We start from the raw sequence: 13,702 nt of genomic DNA, 5'->3' as shown, positions 1-13,702 counted from the left end.
CTATCTTTAAAAGAATTTACTTCTTTGTTTTTCACATTTTTAAAACATCTTTATTGGAGTGTAATTGCTTTACAATGGTGTGTTAGCTTCTGCTTTATAACAAAGTGAATCAGCTATACACATACATATATCCCCATATCCCTTCCCTTTGCGTCTCCCTCCCACCCTCCCTATCCCACCCCTCTAGGTGGTCACAAAGCACCAAGCTGATCTCCCTGTGCTATGTGGCTGCTTTCCCACTAGCTATCATGTTTTTCATATTCTTTGTTTTCATACCATGCATGATAAATACTCACCAGAAAAAGGGAAAAGGAAAAAACAGATTCCTTGCTTTATTACAAATACATCAGGACGCTGAGATCAGGTAGGAATTGGGTTTTCGTGTATGTTTGGACAATTTGGTTTCAAACAAATTGATAAATTGTTTGGTTTCAAACAATTTGATAAATTGTTTCAGGTGAATATGAACTAGTTTTATTATGGATTTGGGACAGAACAATATTGAGTTTAATGCATTCATGTACATTTGCCTGCGTTTGTTCAAAACCTTCTATGGCTGGATGAGAAACCCAATAGAGTTGGTGCTGACAAATAATGCACTCTCTTTTTTCAGACATACATTCACAAATGAAAAACTTTTCTTGTTCTTTCTAAAAGGTCAAGTGCTTTATCCTGAAGGGCATCTCTTTAAGCCACATTCCAAGGCATCCTTACCTTGAAGATATTTTTCTAAATATCAGTTGAAGATATTTTTCTAAAATAACAAAAACTTTCCAGTGACTGCTCTGTGTCATGTCAACGTTGTGAGACAAAAAAAGGGTGGTAGGTAATTATGCAGATGAAACCTGCTCCAGCTGTGCTAATTATTAATGATTGTCCTTTGTTCCATGATTCATTATTGTGCTCAGATCCATTCACATCTGTGACTGCCCTTTCTGAGCCAATAAGGAAGAAAACACAGCCCCATTTTCAGCATCATATCCAGTGATGATGAATGTCTGCAATAAAGTCCATAGTATGACACAAGATACTTGTACAATAAATACTGAAAAATAAGGAAGCATGCTGAAAAGATGTGACCGTTTCACTTGTTAATGCCATATTTTTTATCTGCAGCAAATAGAGAAAATATAACTTGATCAGATTCTAAAACTACAATTCCTGAGTCTGGTTGGGATGTGTGCTTGACCTCTCCAGGTGATGGATTTATTAATTAGAGTATTAAAAGGTCCATGACTTGGTGCTAATTCTGTTTTAAAAAATAGTGCTAGTGTCTCACTGAGAGGAAAAAGGAGTCTCATATGATTAACTCCGTATTGGGTACAAAGTTATTAAATTTTTCTTAAGGTTCCTAACAGGTAAGTGAAAATAGTCTATGTAGTTCTTAGTGTTTTCTTCACTTTCATATTTTCACAAACATTAATGATTAATTATTTTGGGTACTTTTCATCATCTTCTCTAAGATCTGTCTGTTCTATTTATCAGCAATGTGACTTTGAGCAACTTAATCTAAGATCTCAGTTTCTACACTTAGATTCTATGAAATGTAGACAAGTAATACAACCACAGGGGTTGTTATGAGGATCAAATAAAATAAATGAAAATGTCTAACACACTGTCTAGCATGTATTAAGCTCTTGCTGGAATCTGAGCTAAGACACTGCCTTTAGAAAGTGAAGGGCACATCTCAAAGTTAAATGAAGGTGAGGATGACAGACAGGTAAGTTCTTTTCATGATATTTTTGCTCCTTTCTTCCAAATTCAAAGTGAGAACTGTCAACAAAATTCTTTATTACTGTCCTTAGACAACTTTAGGAAGGTTAATGGGAATTTGAAAGAATTTTGAATTAGTAAAATGAGCTGTTGCTATATGCAATATAGCTATATTTTAAACATAGCTAAATATATGCTATATATATATAGCTATATATATATATAGCTATATATATATATAGCTATATATATATATAGCTAAATATATGCTATATTTTTTCTGGTATAGCTGATAATGAATTTTCTTCTCAACTTTCAGTGGTAATAGATGTCACATTGCTCTACTTCAAAAATATCAAATTAAATCTGACTCTGAGCCTCTAGTCTCTAAGGTGCCAGGGCTTGGATCCGTAGGATCATTTAAAGATGTGTATGAACCATGAGATGAAAGCACAGTTGTAGTTGTCTTTACCATCACTGTTTTCAGGCTCAGGCCTCCACTCCGTGGGAACACAAACCCTGTATGACTTTTCCGGTTCTCCCAATCACCTCCTCCTTCACCTTGCTTGGCTGGTGCTCCACCTGAACCTCGTTGCTCCTTTATCTCAGGCTTGGATGATATCCCATCTGGCAGGATGTGGGATATGATTTCCTGAGTGCCACCAAGGGACTGGTGGAGGAGAAACTCAGAAGTTCAGGGAGTTTCCTCCCTAGGAGGTGAATCTTGACCACTGAGAAATGGGAGATGGGAGGAACCTGTCTTTTTGGTCCTTGTGGACTGTTACAAGGTGAAGTTCCTCCTTGCACACTCACCTGGAGGAGACCTACATGCCTTCTGAGCAGCCTGCAATGTCTTCATGCTTTCTGAAGTGGTATCCCGTTCATAATTCATTGCATCACATTGCTTTTCATTTTTCCATGCCTCCTCTCCCTGTTTTCCTTACCCTCACTGCCCTGGGCTTGCATCTCCTAAGTAAAATTTTTTGATCTTGATCTTTGCCCTGGGCTCTTCTTTATAGAAAACTAGGCTAAGACGTCCCACAGCCATTCCCCATCATGTGCTGCATGGAAGTGGAGTGTGAATCTTTGCTATAGGAGGGAATGCGCCTCCCAAGTTGATCTCTTCCCAGTCTTAGGATACTCATCCTCTCCATGGCAGGTCCTTTCCTCTATTCAAACTTCAACACCAGCCTTTCCTAGTGAGTTCATATTTCCAAACAAAACCTGGATGAAGAATTTCCTTCAGGTGGCTTCACATCTTCTGTTTCACATCAAAGTCACAAATTACTTTCTGTGTTAGGGAATACCAGACTTGGATCTCAAGCTTGGCCATTAAGATGGGGATGGGAAAAAAATACTTTTCTCTTATATCTCTGAAAAACAACAGAAAATAAATTCTCACTTGATTATCTTGCTACACTAGCATCTCTCTGTTTCAGCATTCCACACATCCAAGCAATTGAAAAACAAAGGAGATTCATTAAAATCCCATGGAATACTTCAAAAGGACAAGAGGTTTTCTCTAACTTCCTGGAACTTTAAGATGTGTACTTTCTCTGTAGAAACATCAACTTTAAATTTAATCTAACAAAACTGTTTTGGGTAACAATTTAGGTAAAACTGCTACATAAAAAAGAATTGCTTATTTTTTCCTTTTTTTCCTCAAAGTTAGGATAATAAGTAACCTACAAATGAGAAATATCAGGACAGTGAGACATCATTGTAGGATAAGAAGACAAGAACATTCCACCACCTAGATATTTACTAATGTAATATTGTTAGGGGGTGTGGTCTACAAGTGGGCCATAGAGTTTAAAAACTTATTTTGTTCTTGTTCTAGAGATACTAGCCAACGCAACTAAATAAATTTTTAAAGTTAGGTGTATAAAATTAGAAAGAAGGAGGTAAAATGATGGTTACTTGCAAATGATATAATCTTATACTTGAATATTCAAGATAATTAACTGAAAAACTTATATTAATTAGAGAACTAAGAAAAACATTTACAGTTAATAAACCAAAATCAAGAAGTTTGTTACACAACTGGCTAAAAAATATATTGGAAGGAAATGTCGCATTTGCAATAGAAAGAAAAAGATAAAATACCTAGGAATAATATAAAAGGAAAGTATGCAAAGTCTACAAAAATAAAATTTTAAAATTCTACTGAAAACATAAAACAAGTGAATAAGTAGAAAGGCATAGCTTACTCTTGAATAGAAAATTCCATATCATAAACCTATTAATTCTTGCTAAGTTTTTAGATCTATTCAAGCTGATTCTAAATATCATATGAGATAATAAACATGCAAGAATTGCCAGGACAATTCAGAATGAAAAGGAATAAGGAAAGAAAACTTGCCCTAGAGAAAATAAAGCCAACCATAAAGTTATAGTAATTTAATAGTGTGGTACTTGCCAATGGAATAGGCTAGATTCCAGAAATAGAGCCAGATACAGAAAAGGGGAATCAGGCCCTCTTAAGGGTAGTTGGTCCTGGTGTAAAAACCTGTTTGAAGGACATTTTTTAACAATATCTAGCTAACTTAAAAATGCACAGACTCTGCTTTTGCAGTTCTATTTTTAGTAATTAATCATACAGACATACTCAGAAACATTCAAGTATGTACAGACATATTTTTTACCATTTCTGTGATAGCAAAAGCAAAAATAAAAGCCAATAAAACCTAAGTTTTCAAAAGCAATCAGTTAAGTAAACTATGAAATAGCCATAGAATGGACTATTAAGCAGCAATCTAAAAAAATTATGAAGCAGATTTATATGCATTGATACAGCTTGACCTCCAATAAAGTTTAACTGAAAAAACCAAGGAGCACGTATACACATATATATTCATATATACATGTATACACACATACATATAAATAAACACACACATATGTCTGTGTGTGTGTGTGTTTAAGAGAACTAGTCAGAGTCAGTTTTTCTTAACTTTATTTGGCCATAGAAATCCTTTTCTGTGTCAGGAACCTTTGAAATGCTGGTGTGGTCTCATTAAACACATATCTACAGCCTTCCTTATACTTCACTGCCATTTCTATTTATCATGTGTATGACTTGACTATTGATCTAATCTGACATTTGTCATGTCCAGCTGGCCTCTCTCACCCCAGCTCCATCACTACTGCTAGAATGACATCACTGCTGGTCACTGACATCTCATTTCAAATATCATCAGCAGTCTTCTTGGCTTGTGAAAAAAATGGAGAAATATGGGATATGACTCCCATCTGATTTTGCTGTCACACTGTCACTTCAGATTGTTTGTCACTAAGAATGTGATGAGCATGATGTCTGGGATATAGAAGGGCCTGGTCCTGCACTGTCTACCTATGGGCCATCTGGGGCAGGCAGCAGAGGTGAGCCAAAGATTACAACCCCGAGAGGGAGAATTTGCCAGTGATTAGATCTCTTGGCAATATATCCACAAGAACTCTGATTTGTATTTCATGTTTTATATGCTGTCTGCTGACCTCGCTTTACAATGGAGCCAAAGTATGTGTGGGTGTAATGTGAAACTAAGTTTAGGTCTTGCAGCCTGTCTTAAACCATGGCACAGGGAAGAGGTGGGGTAGAAGTTGAACTTGTACTGAACTTGTCTGCTTCCTGTTCAGTTGGTATGAATGTGTTATTGAGCAGAAAAAAAAAAAAACAACTTTCCATTGAGACTTAAATGGCTTCACTGAAACCTAACCTGGTCTTGCTGCCGCCACGACTTCCACGCATCACTGTCTCCGTGTATCCCTGAGGTGGCCTCAGCTAGCTGTTGGCAGGCCAGGCTGTGTTAGGGAAGTGGCCAGAAGCCAAGGATAAAGGGGTGTTGGACAGGGAGGCTCTAAGAATGAGGACCTGTGTAATCCACTGAGTTTCCCTGGTCACCTCCCTTGTCTAACCTCTGAAAGTCCCTTCCATCACTCTCTCAGGGAGTGAACTTCGGACACATACCCCCTCTCCTGTTGTCCAGTGCTTTCCTGGAACACCCCCACTATAATTGTCATCTTGATGTCTCTGCCAGCACATAGCTATGATTCACAGATCACAGACCTTATAAATCATGAGTCTATGTATCCTTCAAGTGATACTTAAAGGTGTCCTGTATCACGGACCTCTCATGACTCCCCTGGATGGAATCTAGCTAGGAAGTATTCAGCTGAGAGTGTCTTCTTTTTAAATTATTTCTCCCATTAGTAAGAAAATTATTTTAAGCATCAGTTTTAAGAACCAAATAAACTAGAGGAGGAATAAAAATAACATTGGCATATTTAAAATTTGGGAGGGAAGTGGAAAATGTGAAAAATTAGAAGTTGTGAAAATAGTTTGGTAATCTCTGGGTATTACAAAATTTAGCTGTGGTCTGTAGACAATGCTGAAGGTTGTAGTATATACTTGAAATTGAGCTTGGAATGTCAGCCAGCCTCAGTGCTTGCTGTTTTAGAAATACCACCTGCAAAACTGGTCTTGGTGGGAAGTTCAAACACAGTAATGAAAAGCCTGATGACCCTCTTGTATCCTTGTATAAATTCAGAGATACCCAGGCACTTTCTGACAGTATCTTCTTTCCCCTCTGTTGTGAAATGAAAAGAAAGCCAATGGAAAGAAGCTTGCTTAAGTCTGCAAGCATTCCTGGCACTCTGTAATACAACCCAATGGAACATGGAACTTGATCCAGGATTTCCCATTCTAGCACTTACTCAACCAGATACAGTGAGACAGCCTTGCTGTAATTCATCCCTAGTCTTCTCTTTGGCTCTTCTTTCACTGCTATCAGGTTATTAGCTGCTTTATGTTTTGCTGCTCCAGTTTCCTTCTTCATAGCTCATGGTCATGAAATCAGGTACTTGGTCAATTTCCTAGAAATTTGGCAGTGAGTACAATGATCACTCTTCACTCTTCGATGTTATGGTATTGAAACCCTTTCCTACTTAACACACATCTTTAGAGCTTTCTGGACATTTGCTTACCCATGCAGTAGTATGTTAGAATGCAGAGGGAATAGGTCCACTTATCTGAGTGGAGGAAGAGGTCTGAAGCCTAGAGAAAATTCTTTAGTCAATGACATGTTGTCTGCTTTACTCAATTCCTATGAAGAGAATGGAGTATGGCAGGAGGTCACAAAGTCCAAATGCTGTTAAGAAATCTTCCAGGTTGCTTGAGTATACTTCTTCTTAAGAAGTCTTTGCAATAAAACCTCAAACGTGGACAGGAACGATGGGAATGAGTGAGCACCTGATTCTCACCATGGGTTGTAGTACTTGCTTCACTTTCCTGCATTTTTGAAGAGAATTGTCCCTATTATCAACTCCGTAGCTAAGAAGAGAATATGCCTTAAGGCAAAGTTTAAGATTGGGCAGGATAGTGAAACAGAGATAGGAACCTGGTTTCTTCTGTGAGCCCAGGGAGAAACATTTAAGGCATCATTCTAGAAACTGAGGTTGGAGAAACCCAAGGACTCAGTTTTCTAGCAGCATGGGAAAAGCGCTGGGCTGATGGTTGGGAAGCTAACATTCTAGTACTGGATCTAGTACTAGATCTAATATTCTAGTACTGGGGCACTGGGTTTTGTAAGACAAAAGGATGTCCAATGAAAATGGTCTTTAAGATTTCTGTTACCTTTGTTCTTCAGCATAACCATGTAGCTCTGTGCTAAATAGTGTTACAGATTTTTCAGATTTTTTTTCTCAGTGATGAATCTATATTTTTCTTCTGACAAATAAATTGGCATATTTTAGTAAAATATTAATATTTTCAAGACAAAATAAAACAGATCACCGTTTCCTCAGAGATTGGAATTGTGTATATAATACTTATGTTGCCATACTTTCTCATTTCTGATGGGATTGAGACCATGAATATTCAAAAGCAAATGGCTCTAAATCTTTTTTTTTTTTTTAAGATGTTGGGAGTAGGAGTTTATTAGTTAATTTATTTATTTTTGCTGGTTGGGTCTTCGTTTCCGTGCGAGGGCTTTCTCTAGTTGTGGCAAGCGGGGGCCACGCTTCATCGCGGTGCGCGGGCCTCTCGCTATCGCGGCCTCTCGTTGCGGAGCACAGGCTCCAGACGTGCAGGCTCAGTAGTTGTGGCTCACGGGCCCAGTTGCTCCTCGGAATGTGGGATCCTCCCTCCCAGAGCAGGGCTCGAACTCGTGTCCCCTGCATTAGCAGGCAGATTCTCAACCACTGCACCACCAGGGAAGCCCCAGATCTAAATCTTAACGGAAAGTTCCACGTTAAAAACATTATGGTGCCTCGCTCGCCGGGCCGCGGCCGCCCGAAGGACGCAAACATGTCGGGGATCGCCCTCAGCAGACTTGCCCAGGAGAGGAAAGCTTGGAGAAAAGACCACCCGTTTGGTTTTGTGGCCATCCCAACAAAAAATCCCGACGGCACGATGAACCTCATGAACTGGGAGTGCGCCATTCCCGGGAAGACGGGGACTCCGTGGGAAGGAGGCTTGTTTAAACTACGGATGCTGTTCAAAGACGATTAACCATCCTCACCCCCGAAATGCAAGTTTGAACCACCATTATTTCATCCGAACGTGTACCCCTCGGGCACAGTGTGCCTGTCCATCCTGGAGGAGGACAAGGACTGGAGCCCGGCCATCACGATTAAGCAGGATCTTATTAGGAATACAGGAACTTCTAAATGAACCAAATATCCAAGACCCAGCTCAAGCAGAGGCCTACACGATCTACTGCCAAAACAGAGTGGAATACGAGAAAAGGGTTCGAGCACAAGCCAAGAAGTTTGCTCCCTCATAAGCAGCGACCTGTGGCATCATAAAAAGGAAGGGATTGGCGTGGCAAGAACTTGTTTACAACATTTTTGCAAATCTAACGTTGCTCTCTGCAATTACTGGTCACCTGGGGAGGGTTGGGCAAGCGCCATTTTCCATTTCTGCCACTGGTACAGTCTCGGCTCGCTGAATCGCCCAGTTTTTCATACAGGGTCTCTTCCTTCAGTCTTTTGTATTTTTGATTGTTATGTAAAACTTGCTTTTATTTTAATATTGATGTCAGTATTTCAACTGCTGTAAAATTATGAACTTTTATACTTCAGTGAGTCCCAAGGAGCTAGTTCCTTTGCTCGTGGATGCAGGCATGCTTCACGCCGTCTAGAGCTGCACTTAGCCTTCAGCTGGCTGCACGAAACAGAAAATCAGACCTGCCCCGCCCTGCCGCCTCCTCTCCCAGAGCCCAGCCTGTGTTGCTTACGAGACTCAGATCCACAGTCAGCCAGCGTCACGTTTCCGCATCACTTCCGTTGTGTTTATATGGCATTTGTCTTTGTTGCTGTTTAGAGTAAATAAACTTTATATATTAAAAAAAAAAAACAAAAAAACCCATTATGGAATTTTGGGGGCTGATGAGAATTTAAGTCAGAAAGAGGGATCCAATAGATATTGATAAGATAAATAACATACAGATTTATAACTATTGAGCCACAATTGTAAATTTGAGAGTACTTACCTAAAGTGAAACAAACATCCATTTTTAAGAAACATTTGATCTTTACTTATCTCTTGAGATAATATTCTCTTCTGATACTTCCCCCCCTCCTTTAGTTTTCTGTGTATAGAAACCAGCACACAAAAATCTTTCTGGAATTGCAAATTTTCCTTACTTAAAATCTAAGTATAATGAAATTTACTCTATATACCTTTTCAGGAACCAAGAGAATTTTGGTTCCAAAATATATTAATTGCACAGGATGAGAACTGAAACACATTTTTTTAGTGGCTTTTCTTCCCTTGACTTTAGACCTCTGTGAAGTTGACTCTGTCTTTCCAACTATTTCTAGGAGTCTCCAAGAAGAATTGGATATGTCGTATTTGGTTTCCATGAGGCTTCTTTGATTTTTATCCTCTCTTTCCATTCCAACATCTTCTTCCTGTGTATATCTATATCCACCAAAGGCCACTAAGCAGGATATTGTAGGACTACTGGAGAGCATAAGTCCTGCAGGGGTTGGTGTTCTGTTGTGATGTGACGTGTCAGGAGTACTTTTCTTCGTTTTGCTGTTACTCTCTGTTGAATAGGCACAAAATCATTGCTGTTTGTACCCCAACAGAACTCTTGGTAAAACAGATTTTTAGTTTCTCATCTTGAGTGTTACCATTCACCATTAAGACTTAAGACAAGTCTAGAGGGAGTTAGGCTGGGAGTAACCACCATGTTCGAGTCAAACTGTCTCTTCCCTCTGACAACTAAATCATTGTCATACCTCACTCTTCTCTTAGAATGGAAGTCTTCTTGGGTCCTCATGCACATAAATGTCAGGCAGACCTTCTCACCAGTTCACAGACATGCAACCATAAGTCTGAAACTCATTGGAGCATACAACTCACATGCAGTTTGAAGCCCCCTTCCTATACAAGGATAAACAAGGAAATAAAAAAGATGCTGGGAACTGTAAAGTGTGGTAAAGCACGTGGCAGAGAAAGAAAGATTTTGCAATATTGTTTTGTGAAAGATCAGGAGATTATTGGAATACTAATCTTAAAACATTACTGTAGGGCCATCTGGATGGGAGAGAGGGAGTGTTTGAGAGGAACCAGTCGAAGCAGAGTGGAAGAAAGGGAATGGGAGGGAGGATGCATTGAAGTTAACAATTCCTGGGCATTGCACTTACAAAAGCATTGATGATACACCATTTTCCACTCACCAATTGACAAGGATTCCAGAAGTAATAATACTCAGTTTGGGAAAGGATATGGTAAGACACATTCTCTCTTTCACAGCTAATTTATTGCTTTGCTTTGAAATCCTTTTTTTTTTTTTCTTTCAATTTGCAGTGATGATGATTTTCTGTACAGCATAGAAAATGAGAAGTAAAATATCCTCTATAAGGTTTACCAGTCATAAATTTAGGTCAGAATTGTACAAAAGCAGAGACTTTTGTTTTGACCTTTTCACATATTTAGTAGTGCTTTATGAATGATGACACATCTGTGGCTGGGAGACATTAACTGCTTTTCACAGGCCATGGATGGCCCTTCTGTGTGCTTCTCCCACTTCTCTGTAGAAGGCACTGTAAGCCTACTAGACTCAATTTCTTGAAGGCATTTAGACTCCCAGGAACACATTTCTCTTTAAGCTTTTGGTTTTAACAGAATAGACAGAGATATGCCGTGGCCTACATTAAGTTGTCTGTGATTAAATAAATGAATTCACAAGTACCATTTGCCAATTACTAAGAAAATTGCTTAAATAATTTACCTTCAGATATAATACAGAGAGAAACATGTGCCATTGTGTTGGAATAGAAAAAGTTCTGGTGTTAATATAATGGTATCAAAGGGTTTCTCTTATGCCTCTAAAAACAATTTTGCAGATTTGTTTAGTTCATTAACTGATTTCCAAATACAGCTTTTGAGTGAGAAAAAAGAATCAGAAATGCATTATGTATTAATGGATGGATGAGGAAGGGAAGGACTCCAAGAATAAATTGTAATGTGAGTTATCTAAATTTATCAAGTAAGAACATTCATTCTTTTACAAATAGAACCTTAAACTTTATTTTCTTGGCAATGACTAGACATAGGAAGGAAATAATACTATCTGAAATAAATGAGCTCATATATATCATCACAGAATATGCTTAGTATCATATTGTTCCCATGTTAATTCAAGAAAGGAAAGGAAAAATTGTCCGGTGTGTTGTATCAAGCAGCTGAGAAGCAAGTAAGCGTCTTAGGTTCTTTCTGAGATTTTTATTATATATCCAAAATATTTGTGAACTATTTTAAAAATGGTGTACATGATAAATTATTTCTTTCTTTTAATTAAGAAAAATTTGAAAGTTACTTGCAGTCCCACAATAGTAATGCAACTATTGTCATTTTCATGTGTTTCCTCCATCTTCCACATGTGTGCAGAATTTTGTGAGCATGATCCACAGGTTCCACCCGCATAGATTTATTGTAATTCTTTTGGTTTAATCCTCTGCCCAGAAACCTGGGGAGGAATCATGATAGACAAATGGTTTGCTACTTTTAAATCTGCTTGGTCAAAGTACAAAGGCCCTTAATAGAGACAATTGCAAAGCACCACATGGCACCTTGCCAAGAGGAGGACAGTCACTTCTCTTTCGGGAAACTCCAAGGTGACACTCAGACCACTGCTGATATTTTTGCTTCTCCAAGGCATGTAAAGATTATAGTCACTGTCTTCACTTCCTTAATTCTTCAGCCCACTGAAGTCTGTCTTTGGGCTTTTGCTTTACAAAGATCATCACATGGCCTCTCCATTGCCAAATACCCGATTCTCTTTAATCTTGACCTATTTGCAGCACATGATCACATCCTTATTGAAACCCTCTCCTCCTTCATGTTCTGCAGACCGAGCCTCTGGGGTTTTTTTTTCTTCCCGTTCTACTCCTCTAATTCTCCTTCAGGTCCATTTTTTGTATTTGCTGTCCACAGATCCTTACAACTCTACTAAGTGTGGTCCAAATCAAGCAAACAGCATTAACAACTTCTGGAAGCTCTGAATAGAAATGCAGAAATCAGGCCTCACTCCAGACCTACTGAGTCAGAATCTGCATTCTGAAAAGGCCCCCTGCTGGCAATTCAAGTCTGAGAAGCCTGCTCTAAACGATGGTGTTCCTTAAGGTCTGCCCTGTGTTCTTTTTTTCTCTTTTCCTGGATAACCACATCCGTGCCAGACTTTAACTTTTATATCCTTATGACTTTCAAAGTGACTCCAGCTAGATGTATCTTTGGAGTGCCAGGCATTCATTTCAATTTGCTTAACTCCGTGCATATCCCATAGGCACAATGAACTAAATATGTCTCATATTGAACTCATTTTCATATACTCCTCTCTCTGCCCAAGCACCCAAGCCAGAAACCCATTATTCTTGATTCCTCCTTCTCCCAGCAGTGGTAGAACAGACTGATGGAGAAGCATCTGCTATAGAGAATACCCTGGGAAAATTTAAAATTAAATGCTTCTATTCTATAAGTCAATTCTTCCCCTCCCTCCCACCTAAAAAGAGGGGGAAAAAATTCTATCAAGGTCAGCTGTCAGACCTGGTTTGCCTGTGGCTTCCTGAAAGAGCATGAAGTGTTTTCCATTGGAAAACCTTGCAAGTTTGGCTTAGCCTGGCTCTTTTCATTTGTTTTTAATAGTTTGAAATCAGAGTAGAGGGAAAATTGAATCCTAAACAAGTCTGTTAAGAGTGGAAGTGGAGATCCTTTCCTAATGCAAGAGATGGTGAAAATATATACATCCTGGTTTGCCTTTGGACTGCTATTAAAAGGAAACATCTATAATGCTTTGGAAATTCACCAGATGTTGATGTTTCTTTATTCTTAAAGCTCTGTGCTTCCAGGAGGGAAAGTTTATGTTAACTTTTCTTATTCAGGATTTTAGTTCCCCTTTGAATAACATCTAGAGTTGAGTTAATCTGTTTGTAATTAGTTGAAATGACATGTGAGGGGCCAGAGACTGCTGGTTGCCTACAAATAACCGGCATCCCCTCCTCCTCATTGACAGACTCCTGACTTGATTTGAGGTGGACTGTACCCTGCAGTCATTAGCGTGATGAGTAAGCAGCCTGCCTGAATGAACAGCCACACGCAGAAGCATCTCTGCCTCCACCACCCTCTTCCTGCCACGCTCTGGAGTGAACATCACTGCTGTGGGAGCTGCTACCCTCTGGACAAGCTGTGACTTCTCATCACCTAGTTCAGAATCCCCAGAGGAGCAGGCTGACTCCATCTTCAAAGCTCTCCCTGGGGCACCAGAGCACTGGCCCAGGGAGTGAGCTGAGCCTCCATACCAGTTTCCTGGAACAGTACACCCTTAGCATCTCTCAGCAGGCTTAGCATCTCTAAGGCTCTTCAGAATTGTCATTCACCTGTACGGTGTATATGCAAGCATTTGCTGTCTGGACTGGATAACTAACCACCATCTGTAACACAATTTGCATGGGGAAAATGTGTTTGGCAGTCCAAACATCTAAT

At 39.2% G+C, this 13,702-nt stretch overlaps 1 pseudogene; it reads left to right on the top strand.

Moving 5' to 3' along the window:
- Nucleotides 1–7,983: 7,983 nt before the first annotated feature.
- LOC131768142 (SUMO-conjugating enzyme UBC9 pseudogene) lies at nt 7,984–8,623 on the top strand (annotated as a pseudogene).
- Nucleotides 8,624–13,702: the final 5,079 nt, after the last annotated feature.

Source organism: Kogia breviceps, chromosome 13, assembly GCF_026419965.1.
Source record: "Kogia breviceps isolate mKogBre1 chromosome 13, mKogBre1 haplotype 1, whole genome shotgun sequence".
NCBI classification, from domain to species: Eukaryota; Metazoa; Chordata; class Mammalia; order Artiodactyla; family Physeteridae; genus Kogia; species Kogia breviceps.
Note: the sequence above shows the minus strand (reverse complement) of the source record. Positions and strands in the feature narration are given on the sequence as shown.